Raw genomic sequence first — 23,967 nt, 5'->3', positions numbered from 1 at the left:
CTCCTCCCTCTCATGCTCTCTGTCTCTCATTGTCTCTCTCGCAAATAAATAAAATCTTAAAAAAAAAAAATTACAATAGCACAATATAAGGTTTTACATTGATGAATTCATTGGTGGTACTCATGGCAACCTGATTCTTAGCAATATGGCCAAGTTCTCAATTATCTGTAATATAATTGAAACTTAAAATGATCCAGCCTTGTTGGTCATAGAAAATGAAAGAATGTTCCATGATGGAAAAGGAGGGAGTAGTGTCACCAGTCAATGCTGTCTGCAGATTTTTTATGTAATTACTGGGAATTTGGGCCATCACACATTGATAAGGAGTTTCTAGGACTGCCAATGTATGGTATGAGTATAAAGTTAATTTTTAAAAGGGATTTACAATTCACATTTATCATTTGATTTTAAAAAGCCTCCTTTTCACTCCTTAATAAAGAGACACGATGACTAATCTGCTAGTCATAGGCCTGTGAAATCATAAAAAATAAGGAAATGGATAAGCTGATTCATAGCTAGTGGAAGTCCCCATCTGGAAATATTTGAAAGATTGTTTATCAGAGTAAATATTCAAATGCCTCTGCTTTGGTGTATTTCTTAACATTTGGAAGGAACATACCCTGAATGAAAACCTGTAGGTAAGTACGTGGGAATAGCATTCAGTATGGCTGCATCCATTTTTGCCAGATCACCTTGTAAAATGAGTGAAACCTGCTATTGCCAGAGATCTCGGTTTTGCCAAGAACTTGCAATAGCAGGAAGCATGGGCAAGCTGTGAACCCTCAGTATATTAAAAAACAGTGGCATACTGCAATCAGTTACTTTTGCCTTAGTAACCTTGAGCGAGAAAAACGAATCAGCAGTTTTAAGCAGGCTGGACAGGATGGGAGGAGAGTGAGGGTGCCATTTGTTTACATGGAACAGCTTGAAGATAAAATAATCCTGGAATATATACAGAATACCATTCCAACTGATATTTATTGCCTGCCTACTCTGTGCAACTCAGTTCCAGTTCTCATAGCACTTGCATTGGTCACAAAAAGGATCAAGAGTAATTGCAAGGGCAGCCTGGGAAAACAACAAATAAGTAAAACTCTTAAGTTTAATACAACATTTACTGAGAGCTTGTATGTTGCAGGCACTGACTGTGCTCTGCATTAGGAATAAAGAAGAAAAAGGCATGGATCCACCCTCATGTGATCATATGAACTAATGCAGTCATATAAATCAATTTAAGACATGCTATTCCAGATTTCCTGTCACATTGCGAGTTGACTGTACCTTAGCATGTGAGCCAGATTTGCCACACCCTGATTAAAAAAAAAATGAGGCTGACATTGCTTTTGACAGAGAAAGCTCCTTTGTGAGGTCCTGGCTCTTGGGAAAGGGTGTGCCTCACACGTGATTCAGTTCTCAGAGACAGGGAGAGGAAGCTGGAAATGCTTTTCCGGGGAGACTGTACTGATGAGGCAGCAATCAGTCTTCAATCCCCAAGGAACAAAGAGTCTTTGATTTCAGTGTCAGCTGCAAGGCCATACTTGTTCGTGCTTCAACTTACGCTCCCAAACTACCAGATAAAGTTCATTGCCACTCTCTTCCTCGCCAACAGTAAGCAAAAGCAGGAACTCCTGAGAGAGAAATGCTTGCCCAGAAACAGAGGAGAAGTTGGAAGAAGGCTATATGGTTTTTGTTCTTTGTTGTTGTTGTTGTTGTTTTTTCTTTACTAAGGAATGACAAAGCAGTATGCTCCATGCTCCATAAAAACTTCAAAAACAGAGCTTCTAAGGAGGGAATAAAGAACCGACCAATTAGTATTCCAATTAAATGAAAGTATAAGTACAGACTTTCTTATTCATAAAATCTTTTTTTTTTCTCATTTCCTGGCTTAAAAATGTTTTTCGGATTGCCATCCATATTAATGAAGAACATGTTGAAACCTTTCACAAAGATCTCACTTTTACACTGGACACATTGGCTTCACCAAGTTTACCCAAGATAGATGATGACCTAAAAGGTATGTTCATTTTCTCTACCTGCTATTTTCTGCCAAAGCTGTTGTTCTTTCTATTTTTCATTGCTTATTCTTTCTTTTTGGTATCTATAAAGATGACGTGACCAGTATGTAGGACATTATGGCAAGAAGTACTAATATGGTTTATTTGAGGTCAGTGCATGGCAAGAACTGGATGTGACATACAGGGCAGCGCTGGGGGTGTAGTTCATTAAAAATACTGAATATAATAGTCTCCCCCTTATCCATGGGGTTTAAGTCCCCAGATCCCCACTGGATGGCTGAAATTGTGAATAGTACTGAACACTTTTATATACTATGTTTTTTCCTGTACCTACATACCTATGAAAGTTTAACTTATAAATTAGGCACAGTAAGAGATTAACAATAATAATAATAAAATAGAATAATTATCACACTATACTGTAATAAAAGTTATGTGAATGTGGTCTCTCAAAAATCTTACTGTACTGTACTCACCCTTGTGATGGTGTGAGATGATAAAATGCTATGTGATGAGATGAACTGAGGTGAATGACATAGGCGTTGTGATGTAGCATGAGATACTATTGACCTTCTGAAGGTACATCAGAAGGAGGATCACCTGCTGCTGGATGGTGGGGTTGACTGTGGGTAATGGAAACCAAGGAAAGGGAAACCAGGGGTAAAGGGCGGGACGACTGTGAACTGAGATTCATGGAGAAAATGGTGAGCCTACAATTCCACTTGGTCTCTCTTCTCTTTCTTAATGAGAGGATCCAAGCGAATGTAAAGTCTATTACTGCATAAATCAAGGATATGCCCGTACAAGTGGAAGGCTGGAGAGATAACATTTCAGAAAAATGATCTTATCCTCGGTAGGGAAGGAGCTCTAACACTCTAGGGAAGGTAGGAAGAGCACATAAAAGATAGTTATTGTCATGGAAAATAGTCATGAATAGAATATTTGAATCAGAAAGAGAGGGACAGCTTTGGAAAGTTCTCAGCCTTTTAGAGATTTAGCTTCAGGAAACTAAAATAAATCCACAAGTCTACTCTGACTCCTTATGCTCCTCTCTAAGTTTGGAGCAGCTTCCAACATTTTATCCTTTGCACTTTCAAATGTTGTGAAATATCTCCGAGAAAGTCTTTTGGGTGAAGGTTTTCTTTTAGCTGGCATCATTTCCTCTGGGACTTCTCCATCTTTCAGGCACAATCACTTTTTCCATCTATGATGATATGTTTGCCTTCACTCATCCCCTCTGGCTACATATACATCCACAGTGTCAGCTTTCTCACCGTCAGCTCTCTGTTCTGAAATTCCATTTACAGTTGATTCAATTTTACTTCCCCTGCTCTCAGTTATGGTTTCTTTACTACACTTTAATCTTTCTTGGCCAATTCTCTCAAGGATCCATTTTTGCATAACGTCCTGGGAGATAAGGAGGCAACACAACTACACACTTTGCCATGTGTGAGTGAAATGAATACTTATTTAATTATACCCAGTTGACATATCATGGTAACTGAAATTGGAACTGTGTTGTTGGGGAACTGGTGTTAATCACCTAAATCTTGGTAACCAAATTTCGTGCATATTGGAAATGTGCAAAGTGAGGACTTCCTACATATTCAAAGGGTTTACCTTATAACTGCCCATGTGCTACTTGGCCCAGTTTTAATTTTTGTATGTTTACGAAATTTGCTTTAAGGATAATTCAAAATTGAGGATATTTTTCCCCACTTGTTGGAATGGTTTTCTTACTAATTCATTTTAAGGAGGTCTTACTGGTTTTGTTTTTCTTTACCTTTATCTTGGTGAACTGTATTGCATGATTCCCTGCATTAAATTAAATGCTGTTTGACCTTAGTGAGTGTCTATAAAATTTTGGTTTCCCATGAAAATGAGGTGTAGGTTTAGAGTCTAAACAAAGAGTTATTATTCCCACAACATCATAAAAGAAAATCTGAAATATTCTGCTTCCCATTTGCTAACTGGGGCTGTAGATATTTAACTTTTTAGCAACTATATAAGTACACTCATTTAGAATGGCACAAATATCTTATTAGAAAGAAAACAATAGGCCCAGTCCAAACCCTTGGGAAGCAACAAAAGTGGTCATAAGAGGGAAATATATAGTAATACAGCCCTACCTCAAGAAGCAAGACTTCTTTGAAACTTCACATACACAACCTAACCTTACACCTAAAGGAACTAGAAAAGGAACAGCAAGTAAAGCCTAAAGCCAGCAGAAAAAGGGAAATAATAAAGATTTGAGCAGAAATAAATGATACAGAAATAAACAAACAAAAAAACACAGTAGAATAGATCAATGAAACCAGGAGCTGGTTCTTTGAAAGAATTAATAAAACTGATAAACCCCTTATAATACTGATAAGCCAGTCTTATCAAAAAGAAAAGGAGAAAGGACCTAAATAAATAAAATCATGAATGAAAGAGGAGCGATCACAACCAACACCACAGAAATACAAACAATTATGAGAATATTATGAAAAATTATGTGTCAACAAATTGGGCAATTGGAAGAAATGGACAAATTCCTAGAAACATAAACTACCAAAACTGAAACAGAAAGAAATAGAAAATTTGAAAAGACCCATACCCAGCAAAGAAACTGAAGCAGTAATCAAAAATCTCCCAACAAACAAAAATCTAGGACTAAATGGCTTCCCAGGGGAATTCTACCAAACATTTAAAGAAGAACTAATACCTATTCTTCTCGAACTGTTCCAAAAAATAGAAATGGAAGGAAAACTTCCAAACTCATTCTACAAGGCTAGGATTACCTTGATCCCAAAACTAGATGAAGACCCCACTAAAAAGGAGAATTATAGGGGTGCCTGGGTGGCTCAGTTGGTTAAGCGGCTGCCTTCGGCTCAGGTCATGATCCTGGGGTCCTGGGATCGAGCCCCGCATCCAGCTCCCTGCTCAGCAGAGAGCCTACTTCTCCCTCTCCCTCTGCCTGCCACTCTGCCTATTTGTGCTCTCTATCTGCCAAATAAATAAATAAAAATCTTAAAAAAAAAAAAAAAAGAATTATAGGCCAATATCCCTGATGAACATGGATGCAAAAATTCTCAACAAGATACTGGCAAATCGAATCCAACAGTACATTAAAAGAATTATTCACCACAATCAAGTGGAATATATTCCTGGGCTGCAAGGGTGGTTTAATATTTGCAAATCAATCAACGTGATACACCATATTAATAAAAGAAAGAATAAGAACCATATATGATCCTCTCAGTAGATTGCAGAAAAAGCATATGACAAAGTGCAGCATCCATTCTTGATAAAAACCCTCAACAAAGTAGGGATAGAGGGAGCATACCTCAACATCATAAAGGCCATATACAAAAGACCCACAGCTAATATCATCCTCAATAGGGAGAAACTAAGAGCTTTTCCTTTACAGTCAAGAGCAAGACAGGGATGCCATCTCTCATCATTGTTATTTAGCATAGTACTGCAAGTCCTAGCTTCACCAATCAGACAACAAAAAGAAATAAAAGCCATCCAAATTGGTAAGGAAGAAGTCAAAATTTCACTATTCATAGATGACATGATACTCTATGTAGAAAACTGAAAGACTTCACAAAAAAATTGCTAGAACTGATATGTAAGTTCAACAGTCACAGGATACAAAATCAACGTAATGAAATCCGTTCCATTTCTTTTTTTTTTTTTTTTAAGAAACAATAGTAACTATTTTACCCCAGCCTTATTTTTTTTTTTTAAGATTTTATTTATTTATTTATTTGAGAGAGAGAGTGAGAAATAGCATGAGAGGGGATAGGGTCAGAGGGAGAAGCAGGCTCCCCACCGAGCAGGGAGCCCGATGCGGGACTTGATCCCGGGACTCCAGGATCACGACCTGAGCCGAAGGCAGTCGCCCAACCAACTGAGCCACCCAGGCGCCCCCGTTCCATTTCTATACACCAATAATGAAGCAGCAGAAAGAGAAATCAAAGAGTCGATCCCATTTACAATTGCACCAAAAACCATAAGATACCTAGGAATAACCTAACCAAAGAGGTAAAAGGACTGTACTCTAAAAACTATACAACACTCATGAAAGAAATTGAAGATGACACAAAGAAATAGAAAAACTTTTCATGCTTGTGGATTAGAAGACCAAATATTATTAGAATGTCTATACTACCCAAAGCAATCTACACATTTAATGGAACCCCTATCAAAATACCACCAGCATTTTTCACAGAGCTAAAACAAATAATCCTTAAATTTGTATGAAACCACCAAAGACTGCAAATAGCCAAAGCAACCATGAAAAAGCAAAGCAAAGCTGGAAACATCAGAATTCTGGACTTCAAGCTATATTACAAAGCTGTAGTGATCAAGACAGTATGGTACTGGCACAAAAACAGACGTATAGATCAGTGGAACAGAATAGAAAACCCGGAAATAGAGCCACAACTCAATGGTCAACTAATCTTTGACAAAGTAGGAAAGAATTATCAATGAAAAAAACACAGTCTTTTTAGCAAATGGTGTTAGAAAAACTGAACAGCCACATGCAAAGAAATGAAACTGGGCCACTTTTTTACACCATACAAAAAAAAAATTCAAAATGGATTAAAGACCTAAATGTGATATAGGAAACCATCAAAATCTTAGAGGAGAACACAGGCAGCAACCTCTTTGACCTCACCTGTAGCAACTTCTTACTAGACACATCACAGGAAGCAAGGGAAACAAAAGCAAAAATAAACTATTGGGACTCCATCAAGAAAGAAAACTTCTGCACAGGAAAGAAAATAATCAACAAAACAAAAAGGCAATCTACAGAATGGGAGAAGATATTTGCAAATGACATATCTGATAAAGGGTTAGTGTCCAAAGTCTATAAAGAATTTATCAAACTCAACACCCCCAAAAAACAAATAATCTAGTTAAGAAATGGGCAGAAGCCATGAATAGACATTTTTCCAAAGAAGACATCCAGATGGCTAACATACACATGAAAAGACACTCAACATCACTCATCATCAGGGAAATACAAATCAAAACTACGATGAGATATCACCTCATGCCTGTCAGAATGGCTAAAATTAACACATAGGAAACAACAGATGTTGGTGAGGATATGAAGAAAGGGGAACCCTCTTACACTGTTGGTGGGAATGCAAACTGGTACAGCCACTCTGGAAAACAGTATGGAGTTTCCTCAAAATGTTAAAAATAGTACTGTCCTATGACCCAGCTGTTGCACTACTAGGTATTTTTCCAAAGGATACAAAAATACTGATTCAAAGGGGCACATACACCCCAATGTTTACAGCAGCATTATCAACAATAGCCAAATTATGGAAAGAGCCCAAATGTCCATTGATGGATGAATGGATAAAGAAGATGTGGTACACACGCATGCACACACACACACACGACTATTACTCAGCCATCAAAAAAACCCCCCAAAATCTTGCCCTTCACAATGATGTGGCTAGAGCTAGAATGCATTATATGAAGCAAAATAAGTCAGACAGAGAAAGACAAATACCATAGGATTTCACTTATAAGTGGAATTTAAGAAACAAAATAGATGAACATGTGGAAGGAAGAAAAAAATAAGAGGGAGGCAAACCATAAGAGACTCTTAACTATAAAGAACAAACAGAGTTGCTGGAGGGGAGGTGAATGGGGGGATGGGCTAAATTGGTGATGGGTATTAAGGAGGGCACTTGTGATGAGCACTGGGTGTTATATGTAAGTGATGAATCACTAAATTCTATTCCTGAAAGCAATATTATATTATATGTTAACTAGAATTTAAGTAAAAACTTGAAACAAAACAAAAAACAAAAAAAATAAAAACAAAAACCTCACAATCACAAAAACTACATAACAAGCAGCACAGACACTCATGACCACAGGGAAGAGGAAACACGGAGACTCTGGGGTGTCTAGCTCAGCTTCCGTCCCTGGCAGGACTCTGAAAAGTGAGGGGATACAAAGCCTCCCTTGAAGTTAGCACTTAAGGGACTAAAATCCATTTTGAGTCAGTGTGCATTCTGTATTTGTGGGGACCTGATGCAAAAACACATCATTCCAAGGCAACTGAATTAGGACCAAAGCCGCAGGGACACTCATAGAAGTCAACCAGCAGAGCTTGGAGAGTGGAAGGACAATAGAAACCCAGAGTGAGCCTCACAGAGACTCCTCTCTGCCCAGGGCTAAGAGTCTTACCTTTTCTGTAAAAATGCTGGTGTTTAAAATAAACTAACTAATTAATTAATTAATTAAAATTAATTTAAAAAGGAAACAATAGGCTCAAAATGCAGTCACTTTTGCTAAGCCCCACCAAGACTTAACACCTAATCTAATTGCAGTTTTAGCCTTTCCCAGGAGTGGACTTTTAAATCAGTCAGTCTGGAAGTTCCTGATCATCAGCATTAGTGGGGTAACCTCCTTGATAAGACCTCTGCCTTCCCCTAAAGGAAAGTAACCTTGCCTGAAATAATCCATTCTTTTAACACCCTTGTCCTGCTTTCTTTGTTCCTATAAAATCCTCCATTTTGTACAGTCCCTTAGAGCTCCTTTCTTGCTAGATGGGCGGCTGCTCAATTCATGAATCACTGAATAAAGCCAATTAGATCTTCAAATTTACTCAGTTGAGGGGCGCCTGGGTGGCTCAGTTGGTTAAGCGACTGCCTTCGGCTCAGGTCATGATCCTGGAGTCCTGGGATCGAGTCCCACATCGGGCTCCCTGCTCGGTGGGGAGTCTGCTTCTCCCTCTGACCCTCCTCCCTCTCAGGCTCTCTGTATCTCATTCTGTCTCAAATAAATAAATAAAATCTTTAAAAAAAAACAAAAAACAAAAAACAAATTTACTCAGTTGAAATTTTTTAACAATTCAACTAACATTGTCACCTACTCTCATTTTTATTATCGGTTTTACATAAAAATTGGAAAATTTGGGCGCCTGGGTGGCTCAGATGGTTAAGCGTCTGCCTTTGGCTCAGGTCATGATCCCAGGGTCCTGGGATCGAGTCCCGCATCGGGCTCTCTGCTCCTTGGGAGCCTGCTTCTCCCTCTGCCTCTCTCTCTCTCTGTCTCTCATGAATAAATAAATAAAAATCTTTAAAAAAAAAAATTGGAAAATTTTTAAGCAAAACATATATTTATGCCTCATAAAGGTTAAGTGTTCTTAGAGGTTTAAAGAAACACACAGAATATCCAACCGAGAGTGCTAAGATTCCTCCACAAAGGGATTATCTAATTTTGACCAACTAAGCTGTTCTATGTAACTTCCATGTCAGAACCACCACATTCGATATGACATGTTTTAATTTTTTTTTAATATATCTTTTCAATTTTCTTCCATTGGTAGATCTACCAAGTAGCTTGCTGACATATCACTTAGAGCGTCTGGCCTATTACAACAAGTGGGGACAATCTCTTCAAAAATGGGTATTTTTGCTTATAAAGACCATTTTTCATGTCTCTAAACTTGATTCAGTCATTTAGTCAATTTTCACTTGGATTTAAACAATTAAATAAGGTTTCATTTACTGTATTGGTTAAGTTATATTAGGTCTTTCAGTGTTTTATAGCTTTTACTTAATGACAATACAAATCAAACTGTATGCTTCAAAAAAGCTGTGGCTCTCAATATAATAATTAATCTTTGCAAAAAATACATATTTTAAAAATTGTTGAGGCCAGAAAAATCCACTCCTATTTTATAGTATTATAATGCACATATTCTATGAATTGGCCTTTTGCCAAGAGCTCCCTTTCAATCTTCTTTTCCCTAATGTTCTCTCAATAGTACAATACTTCATTATTATCACCATATTTCTGCTTTTCCTTACTCATATATATTTCTTTTGTTTATGTATTTTTAAAGAATATCTCTTCACTTGCAAAACTCCTTTCTACATTTTTCCTCTCTAGAAATTGCTGGATACTCTCCTCCGTAGAAGGATTTTCCTAGTTCTTTTCCTTTTAACCACATTGAATGCCATTGACTCGTCTCTTTACTGAAATCCCACAAATAATTAGAATATTTTTAAATAAATGCCTTTAAGTAGACTATAAAATCATTGTCCCTTAGTAAAACTAATATATAAAAATCAGAGTGGACCTAAATCTCTATTGTTGAGTGAGTTTGTAATGTAAATGTGCACATTACTGTTAAAGATGCCTATATCTGAAATCTTACAAACAATGACTCCATTGACACTCTGTCTATACTTGGCAGGCTATCTGGATTATAGCCACAGCCGGTGTCTATACTTCACTTTCACTGTTACCTGTTGTATTTATTTGAGCTCTTTGAGATGAGGTTACTAAAAGAAATGGATTAATCAACTTTTTATTCCTGATGATAAAAGAGAAGAGTTTACATTCTCAAAATAAATGGAGATATTTATTTATATCTGCCATTTTTTTTTAAGATTTTATTTATTTATTTGAGAGAGAGAGAATGAGAGAGAGCACATGAGAGGGGGAGGGTCAGAGGGAGAAGCAGACTCCCTGCCGAGCAGGGAGCCCGATGCGGGACTCGATCCCGGGACTCCAGGATCATGACCTGAGCCGAAGGCAGTCGCTTAACCAACTGAGCCACCCAGGTGCCCTATATCTGCCATTTTTTACTCAAAAAATATTTAGCACCTCTATTCCCTAGAACATCAGTTGTGCATAGGAATAGAACAGTGAGCATGCTAGCCAAGTTCCTTGACTTCTGAAATGTATAATCTTTTAAAGTTAGTAGTATCCTAATATCCTTCCTTTGCTTTTACATTGATCTTCTGTCCACCCTTCGCAAGTTGAAGTTATAAGGCATATGCCTAGTTTCGAAAATTAAATGAAATAAATATTCTTAGAATTTCATAATACCCCTTGAGATAATCAGGGTAGAGTTGCCAGATAAAATATGGAATGCCTTGTTAAACTTGAATTTCAGATAAGCAGTGAATAATTTTTTTTCAGATTTTATTCATTTGTGAGAGAGAAAGAGAGACACAGAGAAAGCACAAGTAGGGTGAGAGGCAGAGTGAGATGCAGACTCCCCGCTGAGCTGGGAGCCAGACGTGGGGCTCAATCCCAGGACCTACAGATCATAACCTGAGCAGAAGGCAGACGCTTAACCATCTGAGCCACCCAGGCGCCCCTAAACAGTGAATAATTTTTAGTATAAATGTGTCCCATGCAATATTAGTCATGGCCTAAATTAGACATACTTAAATATGGCAAACTAAAATAGAGAAACTCTGGACATGGCCAAAGCAGTGAGAATGACATTCACCACCAGGTGATTCACTTCAATGGCAACAATATGCCCAGTGAATCCCTCACAAACTCTACCACTCCCATCCCCACCTACTATACAATATCCCTACAGAATCAGATTAAGATACTTCAAATCAACTAGTCATCTTGATCAATCTTTAGCATATGTGCTTATTTAAGTGATATTTTGTATAAAAATAGACATCATAACACAGCACCTCTCTATTACCCATACTTAAAAATATATCTAACTGCTTAGATTAATCTAACAGAATATCCAACATATTCTGCATAAAGAACAACCGGAAGGAAATTCAGTAATAAAGTATGATTCAATTTAAGTGATTGGATTACCATGTATATATCTGGGGCTTACAAGTAGTTAAGGATATTAATTTTGAAATAGCAGATCAATAGCTTTTATTTTGATTCTGGGACCTTTATCTTTTGTCCACATTATAGGAGATAACAATAACAAAAAAGCAGAATACATGATTGTCATCATTCAAAGTGAACTAATAGTCTTATTAAATTGACACTCCTTGTCCACTTGTTAAACTGACAGGATTTGGAGTACCTAGAAGTCAGTATGAGACCCTTTGACATAGGCTAAATTGGGTGATCCAAACACTAAATCTAGAGATGGGGGAGAGGTCTGTGACATGGCTAGGGAAGAACTTGATAGAAATAGTAGCCTTTTAGATATTTCCTGGGTGTCAAATCTATTTTCTTTTTAAGATTTTATTTATTTATTTATTTAGAGAGAGAGGGCAGGGAGAGGGGCAGAGGGAGGGACAGGGACAGGCAGACTTTGCACTGAGCCGAGCGGTGTATAGAAATGCAACTGATTACTGCATTGATTTTATATCCTACCTCTTTACTGAATTCCTGTATGAGTTCTAGCAGTTTTGGGGTAGAGTCTTTTAGGTTTTCCACATAAAGTATCATATCATCTGCAAACAGTGAGAGTTTCACGTCTTCTTTGCTGATTTGGATGCCTTTTATTTCTTTTTGTTGTCTTATTTCTGTGGCTAGGACTTCTAATACTCTGTTGAATAGCAGTGGTGATAGTGGACATCCCTGCCGTGTTCCTGACCTTAGGGGGAAAGCTCTCAGTTTTTCCCCATTGAGAATGATACTCGCTGTGGGTTTTTCATAGATGGCTTTTATGATATTGAGGTATGTACCCTCTATCCCTACACTCTGAAGAGTTTTAATCAAGAAAGGATGCTTCATTTTGTCAAATGCTTTTTCTGCATCTATTGAGAGGATCATATGGTTCTTGTTCTTTCATTAATGTATTGCATCATGTTGATTGATTTGCGGATTTTGAACCAAACTTGCAGCCCAGGAATGAATCCCACTTGGTCGTGGTGAATAATCCTTTTAATGTACTGTTGGATCCTATTGGCTAGTATTTTGGTGAGAATTTTTGCATCCATGTTCATCAAGGATATTGGTCTGTAATTCTCTTTTTTGATGGGGTCTTTGGTTTGGGGACCAAGGTAATGGTGGCCTCATAAAACGAGTTTGGAAGTTTTCCTTCCATTTCTATTTTTTGGAACAGTTTCAGAAGAATAGGTATTAATTCTTCTTTAAATGTTTGGTAGAATTCCCCTGGGAAGCCATCTGGCCCTGGGCTTTTGTTTTTGGGAGATTTTTGATGACTGCTTCCATTTCCTTAGTGGTTATAGGTCTGTTCAGGTTTTCTATTTCTTCCTGGTTCAGTTTTGGTAGTTGATACATCTCTAGGAATGCATCCATTTCTTTCAGATTATCTAATTTGCTGGCATATAGTTGCTCATAATATGTTCTTATAATTGTATTTCTTTGGTGTTTGTTGTGATCTCTCTGCTTTCATTCATGATTTTATTTATTTGGGTCCTTTCTCTTTTCTTTTTGATAAGTCTGGCCAGGGGTTTATCAATCTTATTAATTCTTTCAAAGAACCAGCTCCTAGTTTCATTGATCTGTTCTACTGTCCTTTTGGTTTCTATTTCATTGATTTCTGCTCTGATCTTTACTATTTCTCTTCTCCTGTTGGGCTTAGGCTTTATTTGCTGTTCTTTCTCCAGCTCCTTTAGGTATAGGGTTAGGTTGTGTATTTGAGACCTTTCTTGTTTCTTGAGAAAGGCTTGTATTGCTATATACTTTCCTCTTAGGACTGCCTTTGCTGCATCCCAAAGATTTTGAACAGTTGTGTTTTCACTTTCATTTGTTTCCACGAATTTTTTTAATTCTTCTTTAATTTCCTGGTTGGCCATTCATTCTTTAGTAGGATGCTCTTTAATCTCCATGTATTTGAGTTCTTTCCAGCTTTCCTCTTGTGATTGAGTTCTACTTTCAAAGCATTGTGGTCCAAAAATATGCAGGGAATGATCCCAATCTTTTGGTACCGGTTGAGACCTGACTTGTGACCTAGGATGTGATCTATTCCAGAGGACGTTCCATGGGCACTCGAGAAGAATGTGTATTCTGTTGCTTTGGGATGGAATGTTCTGAATATATCTGTGAAGTCCATCTGGTCCAGTGTGTCATTTAAAGTCTTTATTTCTTTGTTGCTCTTTTGCTTAGATGATCTGTCCATTTCAGTGAGGGGGGTGTTAAAGTCCCCTACTATTATTGTATTATTGTTGATGTGTTTCTTTGATTTTGTTATCAATTGGCTTATATAGTTGGCTGCTCCCGTTTTAGGGGCATAGATATTTACAATTGTTAGATCTTTTTGTTGGATAGACCCTTTAAGTAGGATATAGTGTCCTTCCTCATCTCTTATTACAGTCTTTGGTTTGAAATCTAATTTGTCTGATATAAGGATTGCCACCCCAGCTTTCTTTTGGTGTCCATTAGTATGGTAAATGGTTTTCCACCACCTCACTTTCAATCTGGGGGTGTCTTTGAGTCTAAAATGAGTCTCTTGCAGACAGCATATCAATGGGTCTTGTTTTTTTTATCCAGTCTGATACCCTGTGTCTTTTGATTGGGGCATTTAGCCCATTTACATTCAGGGCCACTATTGAAAGATATCAATTTAGTGCCATTGTATTGCCTGTAAGGTGACTGTTACTGTATATTGTCTCTGTTCCTTTCTGGTCTGTGTTACTTTTAGGTTTTCTCTTTGCTTAAAGTACCCCTTTCAATATTTCTTGTAGATCTGGTTTGGTGTTCGCAAATTCCTTTAGTTTTTGTTTGTCCTGGAAGCTTTTTATCTCTCCTTCTATTTTCAATGACAGCCTAGCTGGATATAGTATTCTTGGCTGCATATTTTTCTCATTTAGTGCTCTGAATTATGCCAGTCCTTTCTGGCCTGCCAGGTCTCTGTGGATAGGTCTGCTGCCAATCTAATGTTCCTACTGTTGTAGGTTACAGACCACTTGCCCAAGCTGCTTTCAGGATTTTCTCTTTGTCTCTGAGACTTGTGAGTTTTACTATTAGATGTCAGGGTGTTGACCTATTTTTATTGATTTTGAGGGGGATTCTCTGTGCCTCCTGGATTTTGATGCCTGTTTCCTTCCCCAAATTAGGGAAGTGCTCTGCTATAATTCGCTCCAATAAACCTTCTGCCTCCCTCTCTCTTTCTTCTTCTTCTGGGATCCCAATTATTCTAATGTTGTTTCATTTTGTGGTTTCACTTATCTCTCAAATTCTCCCCTCGTGATCCAGTAGTTGTTTATCTCTCTTTTTCTCAGCTTCTTTATTCTCCATCATTTGGTCTTCTATATCACTAATTCTCTCTTCTGCCTCATTCATCCTAGCAGTTAGAGCCTCCATTTCTTATTGCACCTCATTAATAGCCTTTTTGATTTCGACTTGGTTAGATTTTAGTTCTTTTATTTCTCCAGAAAAGGATTCTCTAGTACCTTATATGCTTTTTTCAAGCCCAGCTAGTATCTTTATAATCGTCGTTCTGAACTCTAGTTCCGACATCTTACTAATGTCTGTATTGATTAGGTCCCTGGCAGTCGGTACTGCCTCTTGTTCTTTTTTTTTTGAGGTGAGTTTTTCTGTCTTGTCATTTTGTCCAGAGGAGAATAGATGAATGAGAGAACAAAACACTAAAAAAATGCTAAAGGGTAACACAACCCCAGAAAATATACAATAAACAAATCACAAGAGACTTGAAACCGGGGGGGAGGGGGGAGTGGAAGGAAGGGGGAAAAGAATATGATCAGGCTGGTGAATAGAACAGAGCCACACACTAGATTGTGTGTGTATTTTTGTCTCTTAGAAGAAATTGCCTCCTTTGGGGTGCCTGGGTGGCTCAGTCGTTAAGCGTCTGCCTTCGGCTCAGGTCATGATCCCAGGTTCCTGGGATCGAGCCCCACATCAGACTTCCTGCTCAGTGGGAAGTTTGCTTCTCTCTCTCCCACTCCCCCTGCTTGTGTTCCCTCTCTCACTGTGTCTCTCTCTGTCAAATAAACAAATAAAATCTTAAAAAAAAAAAAAAAGAAGAAATTGCCTCCCAAAATTTTAAAAGAAAGAAAAACTTATATATACACAAAAGTAAGGTTAAATACTATGAAGGGATAGAATATGCCTGTAAAGATGAGAATTTAAAAAGATTTTTAAAAAGGAATTGATAAGAAGTTGGTTGAAAAAAGAATGAAAAAATTTTAAAAAAGAGAGAATGTTATCAGGCAGGTGACTAGAACAACGGCATACACTAGATTTAGGGTATATTTTGGTCTGTTAGAAGAAACTGTATCCCAAAATTTTAAAGAAAGAAAAAATTATATATATACAAATAATAAGGTTAAATACAATGAAGAGATAGAATATGACTGTAAAAATGAAAAATTAAAAGAAAAAAAAATTTTTTTTAAAGATTTTTATTCAATTATTTGACAGAGAGAGAGAGACAGCGAGAGAGGGAACACAAGCAGGATGAGTAAGAGAGGGAGTGGCAGGCTTCCCGCAGAGCAGGGAGCCTGATGCGGGGCTCGATCCCAGGACCCTGGGATCATGACCCGAGCCGAAGGCAGACATTTAATGACTGAGCCACCAAGGCGCCCCTAAAAAAAATTTTTAAAAAGGAATTGATAAGATGCTGGTTGAAAAAGGAAAGAAGAAAAATTCAACTAAAAAAATAGAAAAAGAAAAAAATAAAGAAAATTTAAAAAATTAACTTTGAAAGACTAAGGAATCATGGGGAAAAAGCCATGAATTCTATGTGTGTATTCCCCTAGTGCTGGCATTCTGCCGTTCTCCTTGATTGGTAAACTTGGTCTTGGCAGACTGTTCTTGCTGATCTTCTGGGGGAGGGGCCTGTTGCTGTGATTCTCAAATGTCCTTGCTGGAGGCAGAATTGCCCCACCCTTGCCCGTCGGGGCTAAGTAATCTGCTCGGGTTTGGTCTTGGGAGCTTTTGTTCCCTGAAAGCTTTCTGTACAGCTTTGGAGGCCGAGAGTGAAAATGACAGCCTCCCAATCTCTGCTCCGGAGCTGGGATCTTGGGGCCCCACTCCTCAGTGACCCCCAGAGAAAAGCAGTCAATCACTCCCGTCTTCCTGGTCTCCACCACACTGCCTGTGCCAGGGATCACAGTTTTTGGCAACCCTGAGCTGAGAGCCCATTCCTGGGCTCCGTCTCTGCAGCCAGCTTCCCTGCTCAAAAACCTGGGAGCTCTGCCGCACTCAGGCACTCCCGGTCTTTCTGTGACCCCGAGGGTCCTGAGACCACACTGTCCCAGCGAGGGTTCTACCTCCTGCCTAGCCACTGGAGCGACGTCTCTCAGCGGAGCCGACTTCTAAAAGTTCCGATTTTGTGCTCCACTGCTCTATCACTTGCCGGTAGTGGGTGATGGAGGCCCCCTCCCCCCCCATCTATCTTCCTGAATATCGCCTCGGATTCGCTTCTCCACACGTCCTGCCTTCCAGAAAGTGGTCACTTTTCTGTTCAGAGAGTTGCTACTATTCTTTTCTTCGATCTCCTGTTAAGTCTGTAGGTATTCTGAATGGTTTGATCCCTATCTAGCTGTATTCCTGGGACCAGATGAAATTTAGGTCTCCTACTTCTCTGCCATCTTGCACCTCCCCCCAACTTCTATTCATTTTCTGATAGCAGACTTTTAGAAATTCATATACCTTAACAGTCTAAGACCAGAGGATTGCAATACATAATTAGATGTATTTATTTACCACCCCAAATCAACAATCAGGACAATCAAAGCTAAAGGTGGTATAATAGAAGCTCCTACTACTATATAAATAATCTTTTCTGTCGTCTTTGATTTTGGTATATGTTCCTACTTAAACACATTCTTTATTTTGATTCATTGGTGTTTTATGACTGACTAAAAGCAACAGTGAGGCTCTACATTATTTTTGGCACTCCTTCACCCCCAAATAAAGCCATTTGTCACTCCTTCCAACTTTGCGTGGGTCTTATGAAAAGGTTTGACCCTTTTTATTTTATTATTTTTTTTAAGTAGGTTCCACGCTTGGCATGGAGCCCAATGTGGGGCTTGAATTGAAAACCCTGAGATCAAAACCTGAGCTGAGATCAAGAGTCTGGCATTTAACCAACTGAGCCTCCCAGGTGCCTCCACCTTTGACCTATTTTAGATGTTTGGATATGTGAGATCAATAGCTCTTGGAGATTATCAGTGCCACTACACTTTGATAAACAAGTTTAGAAGGCAGGGCATTGCAGTTAGAAGGTTTATGCAAGAGTTTTGGGAAAACAGGCAGGGACCAAAACCAGACAGATCACCATCAGTGTTTTAAGTGGGAGTGTTTGAAATGGGCTGGGATTGCCACCTGAGGAACCATTCAGGCAAGGTTTAATTGAAGGCCATGACTCAGTAGAATGGAGTCACAGTAGGGCCAAAGTATTAACAGGTTGCAACCCAATAGCTTAGCCTTCCCCAGGGAAGCTTGTGGTCATGATCAGAGAAGTTAGCAAGATATACTGAGAATTTCTTAAGGAACAGAAGACAGCCAGATAAGCTGAGTTCTAGCTCTGAAATAGTACTATGTATCAGTTCCTGTCAATTATTTTGATTAGCTATATTTAACTTGCCTTTTCTCTGTCTGGACAGGTACAAGTCTTCCATAGACAGCTTTGCTACTGTGTTGGTATTTCTAAGAATACTGAGGCAAATCAGCAGCTGTATCTTCAAACTCCCAGGACCTGAGCCATGTTTATGTGGGACAGTATTGCTCTGCCCAGAGACCTCAGCAGAAGCTCGCTCAGAAGCTAAGTCCTCTGATTTCCTTTTAGCCTAGCCTCCTTCATGGGACTTTTACTCCAGTTCCTCCTTACCCCTACATTCTGGGCCAAGGGCCAGGCTTATAAAACCCCAGACTTTGGATCAGGGTTTAGACATACATTGCCTATAAAAATGTCTCTGAATCGGCAATAATCTCCTGTGCAACTGTACTTGGCTTTAAAATGCTATATGTCTTTAGCAATTGCTCTTACTGGAACCAAATCTACTGAGGTTGGATTAGGGATGATATAAACATTCTCAACCAATGGAGGAAAATAATCTAGTAACATTTCTTTCACTGTCTCCTTGTCAAAGCTTTTAAAACTACTGACCTCTGATCTCAGGTTCCTAAGTGTTACTTGGGAAAGCTATATACTAGTGTGATTTGATTCTGCTGCAGTGTCGGGCTAAGTGATTCTCAACCCAGGGCATTTAGAAAAGAATCGGGTTATTTCCTTGGTTATCACAATGACAGGGGAGCAATCCTGGCATTGAATGGATGGAAGCCAGTGATGCTAAGCTTCCTACAATGCACACAACAGTCCTGCACAAAATTCCCACAACACACGCAGGACTGACAATACTTGTAGTGAGTGATCTCTAGTTGACTCCCAGCTGCATTTCCACTAGCGACTGTCCCAAACTATTTCTGTTCTTCTCAAAACCACTCAGTTACCACCCCCAGTTCATCTTCTTGTTTCCTCAGACTCTTCACTCAACAAAAACTTACTCAAATTCCCTCCTTCTTCCCTTTACTCCTCTCTCTGTGCCCACCCTGTTCTCCTTCCTGCCCCCTCAGAAAAAGGAATTTTTCACCTCCTTTCCAAGGATCACAACAACTCCACCCAAGCCTTCGGTCCCTTCCATCCCCTCACACCCCACCCCATCCCCAACTCTGTCTCTGTCTCTTGCATCTTTAATGCCTTGCCAGTCCTTTCCTCGCCTTAGAAAAGTACTTGAGTTTTTCTGTCCCAAAGATCAAATAAAAGCAAAGACAGAACTCTTAAACCAACTACTTACCCCTTAAATTAACATTCCACTTCATTTCTTCCACATAGGGCCCAGTGTCTATAAAGCATTTTAAGTACTCACTGGTTCTATTTCTTTACCATCTACTGGCTCCTAAAACCCTCATAAGGTAATTTCCACTCTCCTAATTCTGCTCTCCTGAAGGTTACTTCAATGGCCAGTTGCCAGACCACTCACTCTTCAAATTCCTTGGATTTCTTTACAGAATTAGATCCTTGATAAATCACTTATTAAAGATCATTACTCCCCACTTTTCTTCAGCTTGCCACTTGATTGGTCCCAATAAGAGTAGGGCCAGCCACACAAGATGAGGGTCTTCATTTTCCTGCACTCCCTTTTAGTATTTCCGTATTTCCCCTACTTGTATATGTCCAGAACTCTGGCTATCCTGTCTTTGGAGCTCCTTTTCCTCCTCCCTTTGCCATACACTGAATGCAGGTGTCAGCCACCCTCTACTCAGTGTCATTGGCCTTCTTCGCAACCAAGTGAATGATCCTCAAATCTACCAACATTCCTAGTCATAACGCCACTCTTCAACTTCAGGCCAGACTATTAGTTACCTGACAGATAATTCCACCTGGCTGGTCCACTACCACTCTCTAAATTTAAAATAATAAAATCTAAAACATTCTGGTGTGTTTCTTTTACAGCACTTTACATTTGGTGATCATTTTTATAGGTGACTGTCTTCCCTACCAACCTAGGAACTCCTTGAAGACAAGGATGGTTTCTTATTTAATTTTGCCCTAATATGTGCTTCAGAAATGTTAATTGGATAGTAAGGAAACTGATGAGTGAGTGAAGACTTGAAGTTCCTTAGAAAATAGATGGTGTCTTTCATATTTGTGGTCCGGGGCCTGGGCTGGTGCTTAGCACAGAGTAGGTACTACACAAATACCTTTTGAGTGAATCTGCCTTCTCTTCTTCCAAGCCAGTACCTTCTAGTTTCTTTCCTATCAATGTCAATGATACTAGCATTTTCCTACTTACCCAAGTTACAAACCTCAGTATTCACTGACCCTTCCACAGTCACTAAATCCAATGAGTCTGGTAAGTCTCCCTCAAAGATTTTAAATATTCCCTTTTACAGGCATACCTTGTTTTACTGTGCTGTACTTTATTGCACTTTGCAGATATTGCGTTTTTTACAAATTGAACGTTTGTAGCAAACCTGTGTCCAGCAAGTCTGTGGGTGCCATTTTTCCAAGACCACATGCTCACTTTGTGTTTCTGTGTCACATTTTGGTAATTCTTGCAATATTTCAAACTTTTTCATTAATGTAATATTTGTTAGGGAAATCTGTGATCAGTGATCTTTGACGTTACCATTGTAATTGTGTTGGGGTATCACAGACCGTGCCCATATAAGACAACAAACTTAATAAATGTTGTGTGTGTTCTGACTGCCATTACCCTGTCTTTCTTCCTCTCCTTGGGCCTCTTTCTTCCCTGAGACACAGCAGTGTTGAAACTAGGCCGATTAGCAACCCTACAATGACCTCTAAGTGTTCACGTGAAAAGAAGAGTTGCCTGCCTCTCACTTTAAATCAAAAGCTAGAAATGATTCAGCTTAGTGAGGAAGGCATATCAAAAGCCAAGATAGGCTGAAAGTTAGGCCTCCTGTGCCAAACAATTGACCGAGTTGCGAAGGCAAAGGAGAAGTTCTTGAAGGAAATTAAAAGTGATACCCCAGGGAATACATGAATGATAAGAAAGGGAAACAGTCTTATTGCTGATATGGAGAAAGTTTGAGTGGTCTGGATAGAAGATCAAACCAGCTACAACATTCCATTAAGCCAAAGCCTAATCCAGGGCAAGGCCCTAACTTTTTTCAATTCTATGAAGGCTAAGAAAGATGAGGAAGCTGCAGAGGAAATGTTGGAAGCCAGCATAGGTTAGTTCATGAGGTTTAAGGAAAGAAGCCAGCTCTATGACATGAAGTCCAAGATGAAGCAGCGGGTGCTGATGGAGAAGCTGTAGCAAGTTCTCCAGAAGATCCAGCTAAGATAATTCATGAAGGTGGCCTCACTAAACGATAGATTTTCTTTTTTTTTTTTTTTAAAGATTTTATTTATTTATTTTACAGAGAGAGACAGTGAGAGAGGGAACACAAGCAGAGGGAGTGGGAGAGGAGAAGCAGGCTCTCCGCGGAGCAGGGAGCCCGATGTGAGGCTCGATCCCAGGACCCTAGGATCATGACCTGAGCTGAAGGCAGACGCCTAATGACTGAGCCACTCAGGTGTCCCTAAACAATAGATTTTCAGTGTAAATGGAACAGATTTCTATTAGAAGAAGATTCCATCTAAGACTTTTAGAGCTAGAAAGAAGTCAGTGCCTGGCTTCAAAGCTTCGAAGGACAGGCTGACTCTCTTGTTAGGGGCTAATGCAGCTGGTGATGTTAAGTTGAAGCCAATGCTCATTTGCCATTCTGAAAAGCCTGGAACCCTTAAGAATTATACTAAATTTACTCTGCCTGTGCTCTATAATGGAACAACAAAATCTGGATGACAGCACATCTGTTTACAACATGGTTGACTGAATATTTTAAGCCCACTGTTGAGACCCATTGTTCAGAAAAAAGTGCTTTAATTGCCATTGACAATGCACCTGGTCACCTAGGAGATCTGATGAACAATGAGATTAATGTTCTCATGCCTGCTAACACAACTTCCATTATGTAGCCCATGGAGCAAGGAGTATTAGACTTTTAAGTCTTAACATTTAAGAAATACATTTCATAAAGCTGTAGCTGTCATAGATAGTGACTCCTCTGATGGATCTGGGCAAAGTAAACTAACACCTTCTGGAAAAGACTCACCATTTTAGATGCCATTAGGCACATTTGTGATTCATGGGAAGAGGTCAAAAATATCAACATTATGAGGACTTTGGAAGAAGTTGATTACAGTTCTCATGGATGACTTAGAGGAGTTCAAGACTTTAGTGGAGGAAGTCACTGCAGATGTGGTGGGAATAGTGAGAGAACTAGAATTAGATGTGGAGCCTGAAGATGTGACTGAATTGCTGCAAGCTCATGATCAAACTTTCACAGGTGAGTTACTTCTTATAGATGAGCAAAGAAAATGGTTTTTTCAGATGGAATCTACTCCTGGTGAAGAGGCTGTGAAGATTATTGAAATGACAATAAAGGATTTAGAATATTATGTAAATTTAGTTGATAAAGCAGGGGTAGGGTTTGAGAGAGCTGATTCAATTTTGAAAGAAGTTCTACTGTGGGTAAAATGCTATCAAACATCATCGCAAGCTACAGAGAAATGGTTCATGAAAGGAAGAGTCAATACATGTGGTAGACTTCACTGTTGTCTTATTTTAAGAAAGTGCCACAGCCACCCTGACCTTCAGCAGCCACCACCTTGATCAGTCGACAGACATCAACATCAAGCCAAGGCCCTCCACCAGCAAAAAGATTAGGATTCATTGAAAGCTCAGATGATGGTTAGCAATTTTTAGCAATAAATTATTTTTTAATTAAGGTATGTACATTGTTTTTTTAGACAGAATGCTATTGCATACTTAATAGACTACCTACAGTGTAGTAGAGAGAATGGGAGAAAGGGCATTCCAAGCTCAGGGAACAGAGAGAATTTGCAAGTAGGGAATAAGAACAGATGAGTCTGAGGATGGGAGCTTTAGTCAGGAAATGGAGGGCCTCTTTGACACACTAAAGAGCTTAGACTTTACCATTCCCAATATACAATCTCTGCTTTCCCAACTCCATGTCTTGGATCTCAGTATTTGCTTTGGCATGTGTCTGTTTATCTTGTATTAATGTTGTTGGAGACCCTTTCTGGCACCATCAGCTCCTTGAACGAGAGGGAGTATGTTTTGTTCTCCCTCTATTATGTCCTTATATTCTTTCGTTCTGGGCACTAAGTGCATAGCAGATGCTCAATAAATATTTGTGACCCTTGGATCACTTTTTCAGATTTTCCATATCAATTTATAAGCTAGTATTTAGTAGTAAACAGAATACCTTTTTTTTTCAGAACATCTTTTTCAATAAGAAAATATCTTTAGTAAAGGAAATCATTAAAACTACTTTTTTTTGAGAGTTGTTTTGGGGCATTTAAAAATACCTTAAATTATTAAATTGTATAATTTGGGGTCTGTTTTTTATTGGTATTAGAATGAATTTTTGAGACTGGAAAGTAAAAGCTACTGGAGGAACAGTTAAAAATTTTTATTTAATTTGTGAGAATTATAAGGATTATGTTAAGATGTCTTAGTTTCTAAAAGTTTACTTTTTAAGTTAGTTTTATGTAGGTGGAAAGATTCAGTCAGCTGTTTTTTAATTGTGAATGTCATTTATGAATAGTTACGTAATTAAATAAAAGTATTTTAGGAAAATTTACATTTTTCAGGTTTCTAAATTTTTTTAGTTTTGTCTTAAAAACAAAACAAAACAAAACTTTTGCCCCCAAGAAATTAGTTTGCATCATAAT

The 23,967-nt window shown here is 38.7% G+C and overlaps 1 protein-coding gene across 2 annotated transcripts in view; it reads left to right on the top strand.

The window, feature by feature from the left end:
• The first annotated feature begins 1,088 nt into the window (after positions 1-1,088).
• LRAT (lecithin retinol acyltransferase) overlaps positions 1,089-23,967 on the top strand; it is a 51,523-nt gene continuing 28,644 nt past the window's right edge. The window contains exons 1-2 of one of the 2 annotated variants that reach the window (XM_035022859.1): positions 1,089-1,608; positions 1,925-2,014. The gene's annotated coding sequence lies outside the window, so the exon portion shown is untranslated. The other variant, XR_004682416.1, reaches the window with a different exon arrangement.

The sequence above is a fragment of the Mirounga leonina genome, unplaced genomic scaffold, assembly GCF_011800145.1.
Source record: "Mirounga leonina isolate KUSES-001 unplaced genomic scaffold, KU_Mleo_1.0 Mir_176, whole genome shotgun sequence".
In the NCBI taxonomy this organism is placed as follows: Eukaryota; Metazoa; Chordata; class Mammalia; order Carnivora; family Phocidae; genus Mirounga; species Mirounga leonina.
This window is presented reverse-complemented; position numbering and strand designations above follow the sequence as displayed.